This window comes from Mesoplodon mirus (assembly GCF_964341445.2).
Source record: "Mesoplodon mirus genome assembly, chromosome: 6".
In the NCBI taxonomy this organism is placed as follows: domain Eukaryota; kingdom Metazoa; phylum Chordata; class Mammalia; order Artiodactyla; family Ziphiidae; genus Mesoplodon; species Mesoplodon mirus.
In genome coordinates this window covers 74,715,516-74,732,720 of record NC_138982.1, presented here as the reverse complement: position 1 = coordinate 74,732,720, position 17,205 = coordinate 74,715,516, and the positions used below count along the sequence as shown (strand labels likewise).

At 48.4% G+C, this 17,205-nt stretch overlaps 1 pseudogene across 1 annotated transcript; it reads right to left on the bottom strand.

Moving 5' to 3' along the window:
- Positions 1-7,089: 7,089 nt before the first annotated feature.
- Positions 7,090-15,614, bottom strand: LOC309805981 (transcription factor-like 5 protein; annotated as a pseudogene). Its single transcript has 7 exons — positions 15,245-15,614; positions 15,093-15,200; positions 11,478-11,699; positions 10,612-11,261; positions 9,516-9,702; positions 9,069-9,231; positions 7,090-7,340 (listed from the first exon to the last, which is right to left on the bottom strand). The product of its transcript is annotated as a transcription factor-like 5 protein (transcript).
- Positions 15,615-17,205: the final 1,591 nt, after the last annotated feature.

Genomic DNA, 17,205 nt, shown 5'->3' with positions numbered 1-17,205 from the left:
ATTTGTGAATCAAAATGATATGACATCTGGAAATGCTTTAAAAGAACTCAGTGACGGTGGGAGGATGGCGATGTATAGGTGAAACAAAGTTATGCCTGAAGCTGAGTTATTGCACACGGGAGTTCATTATTCTAGTCTCTCCGTTTTTGTGCATGTATACATTTCTGTAAGTTTTTGTTTTTAAGCACAGCGTTCCTACACAATTAAGTCTAAGTTTATATGTTTTTATTGCGGTAAAATATATATAACATAAAATTTGCCATTTTTTACCATTTGGAAGTGTACAATTCAGTGGCTTAAGTACATTCACAATGTTGTGTAAACATCACCGTTATCTATTTGCAGCACTTTCTCATCTCCCCAAACTCAAACTCTGTCCCTGTGAAACATGTTCCCTCCATCCATCTGCCTCCCCCAGTCTCTGGCCCCCCTCATTCCACTTTTTGATATTATGAATCTGATGACTCTAGGTACTTCATGTAAGTGGAATCATACAGTATTTGTCTTTTTGTGTCTGCCTTTTCCCAGTCAGCATCCTGTTTTGGAGGTCCATCTATAGTGTGAGGCATGTGTCAGAACTTCATTCCTTTTCATGGCTGAATAGTAATCCATTGGCTATACAGACATTCTGCTTATCCATTCGTCTGTTGATTGGATTGTTTCCACCACTTGGATTGTTTCCACCTTTTGGTGACTATGAATAAAGCGGCTACGAACACTGGTATACAAATATCTGTTTCAGTCCCTGCTTTCTATTCTTCTGGGTAATTCCTATTCTTTTGGGTCATATGGTAATTCTGTGTTTCACTTTTTGAGGACCCACCAGCTGCACCATTTTACATTCCCACCAGCAATCCCGAGGGCTGCAATTTCTCCACATCCTCACCAACACTTGTTATTTTCTTTTCTAAGAGCCACAGCCAATGGGTGTGAACTGCTATCTCACATCCATTAACGTGCTTTTGATTTGCATTTCCCTGATCATTAGTGATGTTGAGCATCTTTTCATGTGCTTATTGGCCATGTGCTTATCTTCTGTGGAGAAATGTCTATTCAAGTCCTTTGCCCATTTTTGAATTGTGCTGCCTCTTTGTTGCTGGACTACAATAGGTTTATATTTAATTTGTGTCCAGGAAGGGAAGTATAAGCGCTCTCTCTGCTGCCACTGCGCTGACTTCTGAGTCATCTGGAACGGCTGGAGCACTCCACCTGTCCACACGCTAAGTGGCATCCCAACCAAGGCCATCTGCCATTTGCAACAACTGTCTATGCTCAGAAGCTATATCTGCACATGAATACATTCTAATTTCCTTCCCCAAATTTAAAAGATTTTCAACGGGTCTTAATGCAATGTAAGATGAACCATGGTTTGATATATTGGTGTCTATATTCTGACACCCAAAGCCCAACTATAAAATATTTGCCTATATTGGAGAAGGTAGAATTTACCTTTGAGAATACCTAAATAGAAGTCCGAAGGAAGACAAGAATCATCTCTCAGATGTAAGAAAGTACTTCAAGAGATTTTCTAAACAATCGTCATAAAATGAGGTGGATAGCCCTGGGCACCCGTCTTTATTTTGAATACTTCTGCCAGCAGTGGGGTTAAGGTGTGGCTCAATCTAGACTCTCACGAGGTCCCTGCGACTCAGTTCATGGGAACTTGGGGTGACCGTGAAAGAGGGAGACAAGTGGACACCTCCCGCCCTTGACTGCCTCAAAGGGAAGCTACTAATTGTTACTCTGCTCTCTCAAGTAGCGTCTATTTCAATGAAACTTAAGTGAAATAGCTGAGTTTGAAGGGATTTTTACAACTCATCAGACACCCTGAGATGACCTCTGGTCAAAGTTGGATATTCACATTAAATTTGTAAATAGGAGAAGGTCAATAATAAAAACTATTTTTCGTAGGAAAAAGAAAGACTGTTCCAATTACATGTCAAGAAATTATACCAGGAAGTCAGGAAGAGGAAGAAAACTGGTGTCATCTGTACAGAGAGACGAGAGACTTAAAGGAAAAGGGTTAATGAAACCAAGAGGGGTGACAAACTTCGGGGCCCAGGTGGGAGGGTGTGCCCCCGACACTCAGCCACGCTGAGAGCCCCACAGAGATGGGACAAGGCCAGTCACGGCGGGAGATGCCACGGGGGCTCTCAGAACCACAGGTCTGACAGACAAGAGAGGACAGGAAAGGCCTGAACCACAATTCGTAACCTCAACCTAATAAACATACAGAATTCGCCAAACAGAGAATGCACATCCTTTCCAAATAAACACAGAATTTTAAAAAATTGACCACATAAGAGGTCACAATGGAAGTCTCAACAAGATTTAAAAAACTGCCATCTTCACTGATCACAATGTGATAAATAAATGGGAGGAATAGATAAAATGCTGTCCTTACAAAGAACAGTCTTATCTGCAAAACGGAAACAGACTCACAGACATAGAGAACAGACTGGTGGTTGTCAAGGGGGTGGGGGTGGGGGATTGATGGAGTGGGAGCTTGGGGTTAGCAGATGCAAACTATTACATATAGGATGGATAAACAAGGTCCTAACCCTATATAGGGTTACAGTTCCCTCTATAGCACAGGGAACTATATTCAGTATCCTGTGATAGACCATAATGGAAAAGAATATGAAAAAGAATGTATGTATGTATATACATATATATATATATATATATATATATATACGTGTGTGTATATATATGTGTATATACATATATATACACCTGAGTCACTTGGCTCTACAGCAGAAATTAACACAACATTGTGAATCAACTATACTTCAATAAAATAAATTTAAAATAAAAAGGACAGAATTCCTACTGCACAGGAAAGGGAGAAGCAATAGTACGGCTGCACCTGGTAACTGGGGCTGGTGCGCAAGGACAAGTGGGTGCGGGGCGGCCCCCAGCCCCTCTTCAGGTGGAGGAGGGAAGACAAAGCAGGGGGGCAGCGCCACCGTCCTGCCCAATGACTCTGATGGTGACACGACAGAGGAGAGGGGAGCACTGCCCCAGAGAGTGAGAGACTGCCCCACAGCCCCAGAGCCTGGCTAGGGTTCAAGGTCATGAACCCAAAATGTCACCTCACAACAACTGTGTCACCAGTGATCCTGGATTGGGGCTGGACGGGGGAAAATGGTGTAGAGGATGTTATTGGGACACGAGGCAAAATTTGAATTACATAAGAGTATTACAGCAATGTGAAGTGTCCCGATTTGGGCCATTGTATTCTGGTTATGTAAGATAATGTAATATTCTTGAAAATCACACACTGAAGTGTTTGGGTATCAAGGGGCATGGTGCCCACAGTTTACCATCAAATGGTTGAGACTGCGAGAGACAGAACAAATGGGGCAAAATGTGAACAACTGGGGGTTCTGGGTAAAGCTGGGTGGGCACACAAGGAGCTCTTAGCACTCATCTTGGAATTTTCCTGCAAGTTTAAAATTCTATAAAAATTTTAATTACCATAAATAAATACAACGAATCATCTAAATCCTGGGTTCTACAGGCACCTGTCTGGCCCAATCTCTTCACAATCTCAGTGCCGTAGTAGAAACTGTGGGGTAGGAAGGACTGCTATAGCTTAGAGACAGAAAAACGTCACTGAAGGCAACACAGGAGCATGGCTGGGTGCTGGTTTGGAAAAACACGCAGCCATAAAAGTCACCTTTAGAACATCTGGGGGACATGGGAATACGGACTGGGTAGTAGATGGTACGAGACAATGACTATCGACCTTGTGAGGTGTGAAAACGGCACTGGCGTTACGTGGGCGACGCAGGCGTAAATATTTAGAGGTGACGGGTCATGGCATCTGTCATTGTCTTTGAAACTGTGCTGTGCGCGTGCACGTGTGTGTTAAACATGGTAAATGTTGACGGCTCAGACTAGGTGAGGGGAGGGCAGGTGTTCAGTGAACTCTGTGCTCATTAGAAAAATAAAACAAAGCGAACCACCTGCTAGCAGACTCGTTTACTCATTCTCAACTTCTCCACCTGACGCCTCCTGGGCACTGAAATCCTAGCCCGTCGGACACAGAACGTGGATTCCGCCCCACCCCATCCTGCTCGTCCACACGTCTTCCCATCTCAGGAAACGGCGCCACCCGCCCCCCTGCTCCAGCCACACGCCCCTCCGTGATCCCCACTTCCTCTGCCCAGCAGCCCTACATCCAGCACCGCGGGCCCTGGCCAGTCTCAGCAGAGCGGCTGCGGCCTCTGACCAGGCTCTGTCTCTCCACTCCTGCCCACCCCCAACCTCTCCTCCTGGAGTCCCGTCTCCCTTTTGCACAGCAGGGAGAGCCATCTTTGCAGCCTGTCAACCAGACCCCACACCGGGATGGAGGTGGTCCATTCACCCTCGACCTCTTAGCCGCTTCCCTCCAGCCCACGGGGTCTCTGTCTTATTCAAGGTGCCCCCAGTGTCTGGGACACAAGCCTGGGTAGAGTCGGAACAGACCTGTGGGATGACATGTGTACTGAAATAATTTAGGAAAATCACGGAAGACTTTTGTGTATCACATCTTTCAAAATGTTCATGCAAGGAAGAGGGGGAAAGTCACTAAGGAAACAGGAAGGACACAAGGGTTTAAGCTACCTACATTCTAATTCCCCCCCAAATTGCTACTGACGTCACTTCAGCCTGTTTCCTGATGGGTCTTGTAATCCGACCCAGAAACAATCTACAACTTCAATGTAACTAAATTTCACAAATATTCAGGAAGCCTAAGACACATAAAAATTAATGGCCGGAAGTTTTTAACCCATTTAATCTTTGAGTAGAGATAGTGACAGTTAAGTTTTTTTATTGCTGTAAACACCTTCAGCATATTTGAAGGAATCATATAAATAAGAGTTTACCACTATTACGTACACACAGCCAACCATTAAATCATTGTTTTAAAAAGAAAAGCTTTATTTTTTTACAATAAACCAAGTCTATCGCTAAAAATTAATGTTAAAGAGTAACCACACTATAAATAACCAGAAATGATCCAATCAGCACAAACTGCACACAGGGATCGCTTTCAAAGGCAACTAAATATACAAGGAAAATAAGGAACTTGACGAACTTACGAAATACACAAGATGGAAATGCCCATAGGCACAGAAAAGGGAAACGGAGAAGACAAACTCTTAGCACTCAGCCCCAGGGGCCTCACTCCAGGCGGCCTGGGGCGCTCGGCCGGCCGCTGCCCCAGGATCTAGATACGGAAGGCTCTTTTGCAAAAGGTTCCACGTTTACAGTGCCAGCCTCAGCTCGGTTCTCTAACCAGGCCCGTGCTGCGGTCAATGGCAGCGACTACACGACAGCCAGGACCAGCAGCAAAACCCGGACGCTCTTCACTAAGGCCTCATCTACAGCGGCCAGCCCCACTTCAGTGGCCCACTAAGCCCAGTTGCGCTCCCTGGAAAGTTTCCTGTTTACTTCTCCTGGGCCAGGAGCAAGGACCAGGTCCAAGTCTCTAGACCAAGGATGGACCCAAACCCCCTGAAACTGGAAGCAAAATTGTGTGTGCGTTTCTTCTGGGCAGGACATTCTTTCACTCACCTGCCCTCCAGGTGCCAAGAAAGTCACAGAAGCTAGGATTCACAGCTTTGATCCTCCAGGGGTCCCGGTTCATAAAGGACCACAGGCTACCAGCCGGTTAATATCCCCAAACCTGGTCTTTTTAGGGATGATTTACATCACAACTGGAGTCTTAGACCATCTTTAACTTTTACGTATTACCTTCAGATAATACGGCCCTTGTTTCTATTTCCCCACCTGTACGCTCAGAACTTTAGAGCAACTTTCTAAGGTAACAACAACAGCAGGAATTCACTAGATGCTCTGTAACTGCAGGCACTGGGCCAGACACTACATTTCAGCTCCTTTACTTCCTGTGTCCCATCTACGCACTAGGTAATATACCTATCTTACAGACGAGAGACTCAGGTGGAGAGGTAAAGAATGTGTAGGAAGTTGTTAAACTAGAGAAGAGCAGAGCAAGAATTTAAACTTTTACCGTCAACACGTAGTACATATAAGGCTTTTCTTCAGACGGTAGGTGCTCAGCAAGTGTTTATTAAATAAATATAAACCATGCCCATTATGATTCACGGTGAGTTCAGTGATGCCCATCACTTGGCGTGTATGTGCGGACACACCCTTAGGAAAGGGATCTAGATGCCTAGCTTTAATATATCCCTTTAAAGAAATAAATTTCCACCGCTCCACACTGTAGGTTCAGAGATGAATATTTGTCTTGCTCAATGCTCTATTTCCTGAGCCTAAAACAGAAACCGGTACAAAGTACTCAATAAATGACTAAGTTAATTAACTCTATGTTAGGGAATCATCCCGTACCCAGCTATAACAGAAAAAGTAACCACCTGTTGCTTCTACACAGAACAGCACAAATAAAATCCACAGATAAAACAACTTATATAAGCTGTAACTTCCTCCTTCTTCAATATCCTTAAAAGAACCAAGCAAAACGGAGTAACCCAGTGTGCAGGCGGACTCCCTCCCAGGAAGGGGGCCCCGGCCAGCACCTGGGAACTTAGATTTCGGGGGGGTTCCCACCACCATTGGTCACTGGCTTATGCTAAACACCAGCTTTCCTTCTGGGCGTCTGGGATTTGGCCGCGTGCCACCTAGGGAATACCCCCCACAACCAGCCCCCAGTAGGATCCATGGCCCCGAGTCTCTAAGGAGCTTTGCTGTCCGGGAACATGTCACCAGTGCTGGGGGGTGACAGGCATCCTGAGTGGCTCCACTGAGAGGTGTTCTGGGGAGCTGGCGCCTGGGGCCCCTAGACCTCTCCCCATGCGCCTCTGCTGACTTTGCTGGGTTCTTTGCCCAAAATAAATCAAAGCCATGAGTCCTCTTAACGAATCTTCAAACCTGGGGGTGGTCTTGGCTACCCCCATCCACCTAGCAAAGCAAGGTGACCACTGACTCTTGCCAGCTTTCCCTCCCTTGAACACAGAAGTGCCTGCACCATTGTTTTCTACAAAAAGGTGCCTGTTACCAGCACTGACTCTCATCAGCTTGGCGTCTAGGACAACTGTATACCACCGACAGCACGCATTACCTTCTATCTCTTTCCATGCGGTTGTGCCTCTCCCTCCACTGGGACCTGCCCCGCGGGGGCCCGCTCTGCCTCTGCTCCCCGAGGGCGGCCTGGGGCGACTCCACCGACGGCCAAGCACCCTGCGCTGCTGTGGAGCCTTCACCCACATTCCGGAGCTCTCCAAGGGTTCTTCGTTCTATGTTTGTGTCCAACTGATGTATCCTACTCCGACTCCTCTTATTTCTTGCTTGTTTACATAGCGCTTCTTCTTTGCAAAAGAAGGAAAAAGTGGTATTTTAATTGTTCGGTTCTTCTAAACTTACCCTCGTGAATGCTGAATATATCTTTTGGTATTTTCGATCCAAGATATAAACATGAATGGGTAAGGAGCACACAGAACCAAACAAGAAGCGCTCCAAAATTCCATAGAAACATCCGGCACAAGGCTCTAGGTTTCAAACTATACAACTGAACATAAACTAAATTAAAACACCCCAGAGGGCTTTCCTGGTGGCGCAGTGGCTGAGAGTCCGCCTGCTGATGCAGGGGACACGGGTTCATGCCGCGGTCCGGGAAGATCCCACGTGCCGTGGAGCGGCCGGGCACTTGAGCCATGGCCAATGAGCCTGCGAGTCCGGAGCCTGTGTGCCGCAACGGGAGAGGCCACAACAGTGAGAGGCCCACGTACCGCAAAAAAAAAAAACACCCCAGGTATTATGTAATCAATACAGCTTATACAGCAATACAATCAAAAGTCCCCCTTTTAAATCAAGAGCCATTTTAACTGTCATCTATGAATAAAAAAAACAAGAAGTTGTTTGATTTTTCTGATACTCAGAATGGGAAAAAAAAAAACAAACCTAGAAATATTTTCTCCAAAAGATTTTCTTGAGATGCAATTATTCTAAGATGACAACTGATATTCTAACTGCAATGCTCAGAAGAGGACTGAACCTAAGTGGTTTAGGATTAAACACGCCCTCACCTTACAAGTGAGATTCCCCCCACAAAAGGAGTAATCACGTCATAGCTTTGACCTGTGCTACAGAACTATGTCAAATTTCTATCACAGTACAGCAGGCGTCTAATAAGTACCTGTGGTGATGTGCATTCCCGAGGTACCGTACAAAGCCAAACCCTCTACGGTGAAAGAATCACTTAACACACATTTCAGAATGGTGATAGCTTTTCAAAAGACATAGAGAGGAATTCACAAGTATTGGTAATATTTTGGTTCCTCAGCTGAGTAGTCAGTACAGGGACTACTTTAATTTTAACCTTTATACCTTACAAATGCTCACATATACTTTCACGAGCAATGTCGTAAGAACAATGGAAAATTAATCACTGGCGTGGGAGAAAGAAGGAGAGCTCCATCCCTACCCTGTCTTTATCAGCTCTTGAAAAGCTGAGTGTAAGCTGTGTTATTGTTGGATAACTCGAAAAAGAATGTTTTCCGGGAAAAACGGATTGAGGGTTAACATCAGGGGTAAGCAAAGTTTGCCTTCAGAAGTTTCTTTCTTTCTAAGACTTTCTGTATCACCTTATGGCCTCTTGCTCCCAACTCAATCCTTTGCCCATCTGCAGATGGTCCCCTAAAGCTCTGAGCGGATTTCAGACTCCTGCCTCACTCATGAAGTATGAAATAAGAGAGAAAAAAAAAAAAAACCCTAAATTTGCAGTCAGTATCGAAAATGTACCTAAGTCTATCATGTTTCTGTTTAAGGAGGTTACTGTTAAGAAAAAGCAGCCCCTAAACTCAACGTTTCCAGGCCAAGGATAAAAGTGATGTTCAAAATTCGCAAGGATGTTCCAAGTGAGGTGACTGGGCAGAGGGACAGAAGGATTCCTAAGATGCAAGCAGGCTTCCCAGATCCTTTCATTGGTTTATAAACCACCGCTCTCCCCTCCCACACCCGTGGCCAAAAAAAAAGGGGGGGACAGAGACATCAGGCAGGAGGAGAAAGCACCTGCCAGCTTCTGTTTTATCGCTTACCTCCTACTTTAATCCGAACCTGCTCAGGCAAAGCTTTGTTTCTACTACCCAAAGTCTGTTTAGTGGATTCAATTTACTTCTGATAACAGAAAGAAAATGCTCTCGGCAATCCAATATCCTGATGCTTGGTAGCTTCAAGTACACAACGTGAGTTACTAGAACTCTGGAAAACAATGAAGCAACAGCAACGTTATCAACAGGTGACAATCTCCTCTCTACGCACAAATAAAAGGCACTTAAATAGAAGTAACGTCAAAGTTATTCACATGAACTTGAAGAACTTTAGGTGCACGACGGATTTTTAAATATCCCCGAACCACATAAATACTCTCGATTTTAACAAGTTATCGAGCTCAATGAAAGAAAGAAACATCCTTGGGACCTAACTAAAATACAATTTCTCCATTTAACACAAAAGAGCAAAGCTTCGCAAATCTTTCTCCCTACCTGTGTTTGTGAAAGATTACAATTTCCACTAGTAGAGCAACTCTTTGCAGTAAACAGAGGGCCTGTAGATTGAAGAGCAGTAGCTGCAGCAGCGGTTTTGTTGTTCACTAATGTTCTACAGTTCTTTTGTGGCTGATGAAGTGGAACATTCATTAATTCGGAGGGATGGCGAGTAAGAGTTACCAAACTGCCAAGACAAGAGAAACCCAGAAGCACATGAAGAGTATGTGGCAGGTAAGTTTCCTGAAACACCACAATCACTAACACTTGATTTTCTGGATAGGAACTCGAAGCTGTTACCATGAATGCCCCCCATCACGGAAATCTCTACAAAACAATTATCAGCTAGTGTTGTAGGGGACAAGTTCAAACTTTCTTCCTCACATTGGAAGGTGTGGCTGTGTGTCATCTTTTAGTTACACCTCCCTTCCCATTACACTTCTGACACCCATCTCTGCTTTTTTTTGGCCATCCTCCAAAATCTGACGACTATGGGCAAAATGGGGAAAACTACAGGGTGGGGACACACAGAAAGCTGAGGAGACACCCTAGCAGACAGGCTACTCCTCTCCGATAGTTGTTGCTGCGAGATCACTTATGGGCTGGCAGTCTGGCTCAAGGATGAAGCTGCATTTTACACTCAAAGCCTCACAACATGACGTCTGTCCTCCCAGGGGATGCATCTGTGCAAGATCAGGTCAGCCTCAACCTGAGTCAACAGACCGGGAAGCAGAGGTCTCTCCTGACATTTAGGTGGGCGATTTGGGGACAAAACCTTTCTTCCTCAGGAACATGTGTGCACTCACCTCAACTCCTCTCTCTTCCACATGCACACGCAGAGCGCACGCCGCAAAGGTAATGCTGCAGGCTGTGCACTTGATATCTGCTTGCTGTGCCTGCACAGAGCACACAAACTTTCAGCTCAGCCTCCAGACCCACTGAGGTCTGCTCCCTGTTAAGATGCAAGCTGCAGTGACGCCGCTGGCCTCTGCAGAAAACCCTGGTCTACATCCAGACCGAGGCTGGTGCTTCTCTGCACAGGACCCTGGTCTACACCCTGATCCAGCCGGGCTCGCTCCCTGGGGGATGCACCCACTGGTTGAGCGCCATGCCAGGCTCGGGGGGATCCGCACCGCGCGGGGCTGGCGGGGGCTCGGCTGCTATGCTGTTGAAGCCGTCCTCCAGGCGGACGCGCACCGCCGACTTGGCCCGCACCTCGGTCGCGCCCTCCACGTTCTCCTTGCCGGCGCCGTCGGGCGCCTTGGGCCGGGGTGCGCCGGCGCCCGGCCCGTCGGCGCCCGGCGTCTTCTCGGCGGCGCGGGGCGCGCCCGCCTCGCTCAGCAGCATCATGCGCAGCTCCTGGAAGTCGATGTGGCCCAGGCACTGGTTGGCGCCCGCGAAGCCACCATCGGCCAGCGCAGGCGGCACAGCACCGGGTACACGGGCGGCGCGACCCCGCCGCCGCGCCCACGGCCGCAGCGAAGCCCCCCGCCGCTGCGCCCGGCGCCGCCGCCGCCAGGAAGCAAGAGTTGACGCGCGTCTCAGGCTCGCCGGCGGCCGCCGCCGCCTCCATGTGCGAGTAGAGGATGTGCTGCAGCTGCATGTACTCGATCTCCGTCATCTCCACAAGGCTCAGGTCGCTGGTCCAGAAACTCAGCCCCGCCTCGCCGAGCGCCGCGTCCGCGCCCTCGGGGCCCGCCGGCCCGCCCGCCTGCGGCGCCTCCTGCTGCCCGGGGCCCGACAGGCCTGCGCCAAAGGCGTGTGGCGCGCGGGCGGGCCGGCTGGGTCAGGCCGGGCCAGGCCGGGCGGCCGGGTACGCAGACACCGACGGCCGCGGCGGGCCTGCGCCGCCCGCCCGCAATGGCGGACCCTCCCCGGCCCCACCTCGCCCCGCCCCGCCCCGCCCCGCCCGGAGGCCCCACCCCGCCCGGAGGCCCCACCCCGAGGGCGGCCCACACCCACCGCCCGCCCCGCCCCCGCCGCGGCGCCCCGTCCCGAGCTGCGCGCACATGTAGGGGGCGCGGCGTTCTGCTGGCGGGGGCGCGGCGCGCGGGTCCAGGCCGTCCAAGTCCAGTGCCTGAGGGGCCAGACCACCCGGGTCGAGTGTCCGCAGGGCCGGGCCGCCCGGATCCCAATGTCCAAGGGGCCAGACGCCCGAGTCCAGTGTCCGAGGGTCAGACACACCTGGGTCGAGTGTCCGCGGGGCCGCCCGGGGCCTGGCCGGGTATCAGGGCGCACGCAAGAGACACCTCTCTAGGTAACGCTTCACCACCAGTCCACGTATCCACGGGGTGCCCTGCGGTCCCCCCCTTCTCGGGACACGAGGCCTGCAGTAAGCCCGAACAGTAGACAGCTGAGACAGCGGCCCCAAATACAGGTGTGACAAGGCAGGCTGTACGGAGGTGAAAACTCAGGCAGGTAAATCAATACACGTGGTGCACGGTTCCTCCTAGAACCGGCAGGGCTCGTGTAATCAATGCACTGGACAAACACTGGCCACTGATGAGCTGGAATGCACGTGCCATGTGGGTTCATCCTTTTAAAGTGCGCTCTTCAGTGGTAGTGTGTTCACATGCCATCACCACAACCAGTTTTCGAACATTTTCATCACCCCAAAGAATCCCATACCCATTAGCACTCCCTAAACACTAACCTTCTTTTTGTCCCTATGGGTTTGCCAACCCTGGGTACGTCCTATAAATGGTAGCATAGAAGAGGTGGTCTGTAGAAGAATTATTTTTGCAGGCTCAAAATGATGACTGTACCCACCTCTCACCCTTACCCCCATCTCAACCACTGGCTGTTTTCTGTATGGGAACCACGTGCTTTAAAGAAAGGCCTGTGATTTAGGCACAGTTTTCTTCCATCAGGCTCTGAATCGCTCATTCTGTCAGAGCTCAGACATCTATGGAGTGCTATTCATTTCTTCTGCAGTATCTTTTCTTTGAACAATGTAAGATCATCCTGCACTTCCCTGGAGGACCGTGCTTCCGCTGCAGGGGGTGCAGGTTCAATCCCTGGTAGGGGAACGAAGATCTCACGTGCCACGTGGCACAGCCAAAAAACTTTCACAAAAAAAAAAGTAAAAAGACAAAATATATATAAATTTGCTTTTCTTTTTGTCGACTTAATATGTCCCCAGTAGGATAACGATGGACCACTTACTCAAGAAAAGGTATCAGGTGTGGGGGGGGGGAAAAGAGCACTTTTTCTCACACCTAACATAAAAAGTAGTTTCAGGTCATCGAAATACCTACATTTAAAAAGAAAATTATACAACTACTAAATATATAGAATGATATCGATAAAATCTTTGAGAAGATTCTAAGCGTGACATCAACACAGACCGTAATGTGCACAGGCTCGCCCTGGGGATCTTGTTTAAAAGCAGATTCTAATTCAGCAGGCCTAGGTGGGACCCGGAATGCCACCTTTCTAAGGAGGCCCCAGCTGACGTGTGTGCAGCTGATCAGTTGACCCCACTTTGAGCAGCAAAATCACGCAGTATGGTGAAATTTACAATGTTTCCAAAAGAAAATAAAATCAAGATTATGTGCGACTTGGTTTTTCGCTTATTGGAAATAAAGACCTTTGGCACCTACATTGTTTTCTGTGTTTCTTGATTTGGGCGGATCCCTTGCAGATAACAGTTTTTGAGCCCTCTTTTATTTAGACATGAAACGTGAGAATGATCTGGCTTTAGTGGGACTTATTTTATAAATAAAATGTGAAGAAAATATAAAACATGTTTTTTTCAAACTCTAAACGTGGCTCCAAGTGGTTCTGGTGTAGCCCTCCAGGGGTAGCCCTCCTTAGCTGAGGACCCTGGCTGTAGGGTCAGGCAGAGCCCGGCGGAGCAGGTCAGGGCGGGAGAAAGGCCCCACCTGGGCTCCCCTGAGCTAAGAACTAAACATGCAGAACAATGAATCAATGAATAAGTAAACAGCATCATGGACCGATGCGAAGGGCTGGCTTTCGAGAACAGGAGGAGCTGCTCTGTGGACAGGCCATCGTGCAGGGGGAGACCCCCAGTGGGTGGCAAAGTCAGTTTAGTGGCTCCGGACTAACGGCCAGAGACCCAAGCACAGCATCCGTGTGAGCCTCAAGGAATGTGGGCAAGCGTCGGACATGACACCGCTGTACAAATATATGCATTTGGTGGAACCAGCAGGGCTGGATAGCAAAACCAGATAGAGAATAGAGACATTACAAGAAATTAAAACTACAAAGCAATATTGGACATGAACAGATAGGCACACATTCTTAACAAAAGCTTAGCAAATTGAATCCAACAAGATTTCTTAAAAGGAATAACTCATCGTAACCAAGTGGTGTTTATTCCAGGGATGCAAGTTTTGTTTACATTGGAAAATCAACCAATGTAAATTACTATATTCATAGAGCAAAGTGAAAACCCATATGATTACCTCAAAAATGAAAACAAAAAAGTGGCTGGCAAATCTAACATCCATTCCCGATAAAAATTCGGCAAACCAAGCATGGAGGGCAAGTTCCTCAACCTGATAAAGGGCGTACATGAAATTACCACACTTCACATCATACTTAAATGGCAAAAGACGGAATGTTTTCCCTCTCGATGAGGAAAAAGGAAAGATACCCACTGTCGCCACTTCTATTCAGCCTTGTGCTGGAGGGTCTGCTCGGCGTGACAGGGCAAGAGAAAGAAGAGCATGCAGGTGGGAAGACCAGAAGTGGAACTGTCTACTTTCTCCCTAGGCAGCACGATGACCTAGGGAGAAACTCCTACAGAACCTACACAAAAGCCAGTGAGTTCAGCGAGGTCGGAGAACATAACAACATCCTAATACCAGTCATGTTCCTATACAATAGCGGTGGACATGCAGACCCTGCAATTAAAGTACAGTAGCGCCTACCATCACTCAAGCGCACACCGAGGTGTGAGTTTCACAGAATACGTATAGGACATGCATGTTGAATAGCATACGGGGTGCTTTCACTGCCCTAAAAATCCCGTGCTCTGCCTACCCAACCCTCTGCCCCTTTGCCCCCTGGCAGCTACCGATCCTCTTACTGTCTCCATAGTTCTGCCTTTTCCAGAGTGTCATAGAGGTGGCATCATGAGGCCTTTTCTGATTGGCTTCTTTCACTTAGTTAAATGCATTTCAGGTTCCTCTGTGTCTTTTCGTGGTTTGATAGCTGATTTCACTTAGTGCTGAATCACATTCCATTGTCTGTGTGGGACACCGTTTATTTATCCGTCACCTGCTGAAGGACATCTTGGTTGCTTCCAAGTTTTGGCAACTATGAATACAGCTGCTGTAAACATCCCTGTGCAGGCTTTTGTGTGGACATGGGTTTTAGCTCCTTTGGGTAGGTACCAGGGAGTGTGCTCCTGGAGCGTATGGTAAGCGGATGCTTAGTTTTGTAAGAAATAATCAAACCATCTTCCAAAGAGGCTGCACCATTCTGAATTCCCACTGGCGTGAACGAGAGCTCCTGTCATTCCGCATCCCCAGCCCCATCTGGTGTTGTCAGGGCTGCATGCTTTGGGCAGTCTACGAGGTGTGCTTGACGGCCTTTGGAAGACTCAGTTACTGTGCCGGCTAGGTGGCAACCCCGTGCGGGCCAGGGCGGGGGCGATGTCTCCCGGGACACGGTCTGGGCTCCGCAACCAGTGGTGCTCTTGCTCCAGGATTGCTGGATCTGGAATCAAGGGGTGCGAATGGGGTGGCCCCTCTCCCTATTACCTCTCCTGATGCCCCGCAGAATCTGTGCTTCTTGTCCTGTGACTCTCGGTTCTAGAGGGCTCAGTCCCGAGAGGAAGAGAGCTTCCTCGCGGGCACGCAGTGAGGCTTCCTGGGGCTGTCGGTGGAGGCTGTGGCCTGGCCACTTGGGACTCTTCAGGCCCAAAGCAGGGGTGGCAGTGCCCGACTGTCCAGCGTGAGGAGCCGGAGAACCCAGGTCCTCTTCATCCTCCAGGCTGGTGGACTGCCACACCGATGCCCTCGGGCCCGACGGCTGAGGCTCAGACCCGGCAGAAGCAAAGGTTTGGGTCACCCACCAGGCCACGAACTCCCAGCAGCTGCTCGGGGGCCCAGGGAGCGTGGACGGGTTCATGGAGGAGGGTCGTGGAGTGACGGCTGTGACAGCCGCGCCTCGTCCTGCTTCTGATGGAAACGTGCCCGCGTGTTTATCCACCGCACGCTTTTGTTTTCTCCTCCTTGCTCGTCCCTGGTCGCGTAGGATGCGACGGGAATGGCCGGCCTTATTCCCATGGTCTGCAGGACCGGGAAGACCGCCCAGAAGTGACGGGAGGTCCGGTCCCCTCTCCTGGGGGCGGGGACAGTGACGATGGGGGCGCCGCGTTGGGTGGGAGGTGAGTTTGTGCCTGTCTTCCTTTGGGAATTTGGCTCAAAGGGCGGCTGTAAGCAAGGCATGCAGGCACGCGGGGGGCCGAGATGATGGGTCCACTCACCCAAATTTGGGTCCACTCACCCACGCACAGTAAGGCCAATCTACTGACACTGGCTTGCAGTGAAAGAAAGTGCAGCTTTTATTGCGGGTGCCAAACAAGAACTTCAGGTCTTTTGAGCATTAGCTGCCCACACTGCTTGTTTGGCACCTGCAAGAAACGCTGAACTTTTTTTCACCGCAACTGGTGGCAGCAAATTGCCTTTACTGTGCGCAGGCAAGTGGACCCAAATAGCGTTCAGTACCATTCAGCCTCATCAATAAACAAACAGCAAGGAAAATAGGAAAGGGGAGCCATAACAGATTAAAAGGTATTTAAGAGCTATGAACCCAATGCCGTCTTTGGATACTGATTTAAGTAAGTCAACAGTAAAAAGACACTTGTGAGCCAATCAGAGAAATCTGGACAGGGATGGAGATTAAGGAAGATGATGATGACGTGATTGTGCTTTTAAACAGCCCTTTTCTTTTTAGAGATACATTTGTGAATCAAAATGATATGACATCTGGAAATGCTTTAAAAGAACTCAGTGACGGTGGGAGGATGGCGATGTATAGGTGAAACAAAGTTATGCCTGAAGCTGAGTTATTGCACACGGGAGTTCATTATTCTAGTCTCTCCGTTTTTGTGCATGTATACATTTCTGTAAGTTTTTGTTTTTAAGCACAGCGTTCCTACACAATTAAGTCTAAGTTTATATGTTTTTATTGCGGTAAAATATATATAACATAAAATTTGCCATTTTTTACCATTTGGAAGTGTACAATTCAGTGGCTTAAGTACATTCACAATGTTGTGTAAACATCACCGTTATCTATTTGCAGCACTTTCTCATCTCCCCAAACTCAAACTCTGTCCCTGTGAAACATGTTCCCTCCATCCATCTGCCTCCCCCAGTCTCTGGCCCCCCTCATTCCACTTTTTGATATTATGAATCTGATGACTCTAGGTACTTCATGTAAGTGGAATCATACAGTATTTGTCTTTTTGTGTCTGCCTTTTCCCAGTCAGCATCCTGTTTTGGAGGTCCATCTATAGTGTGAGGCATGTGTCAGAACTTCATTCCTTTTCATGGCTGAATAGTAATCCATTGGCTATACAGACATTCTGCTTATCCATTCGTCTGTTGATTGGATTGTTTCCACCACTTGGATTGTTTCCACCTTTTGGTGACTATGAATAAAGCGGCTACGAACACTGGTATACAAATATCTGTTTCAGTCCCTGCTTTCTATT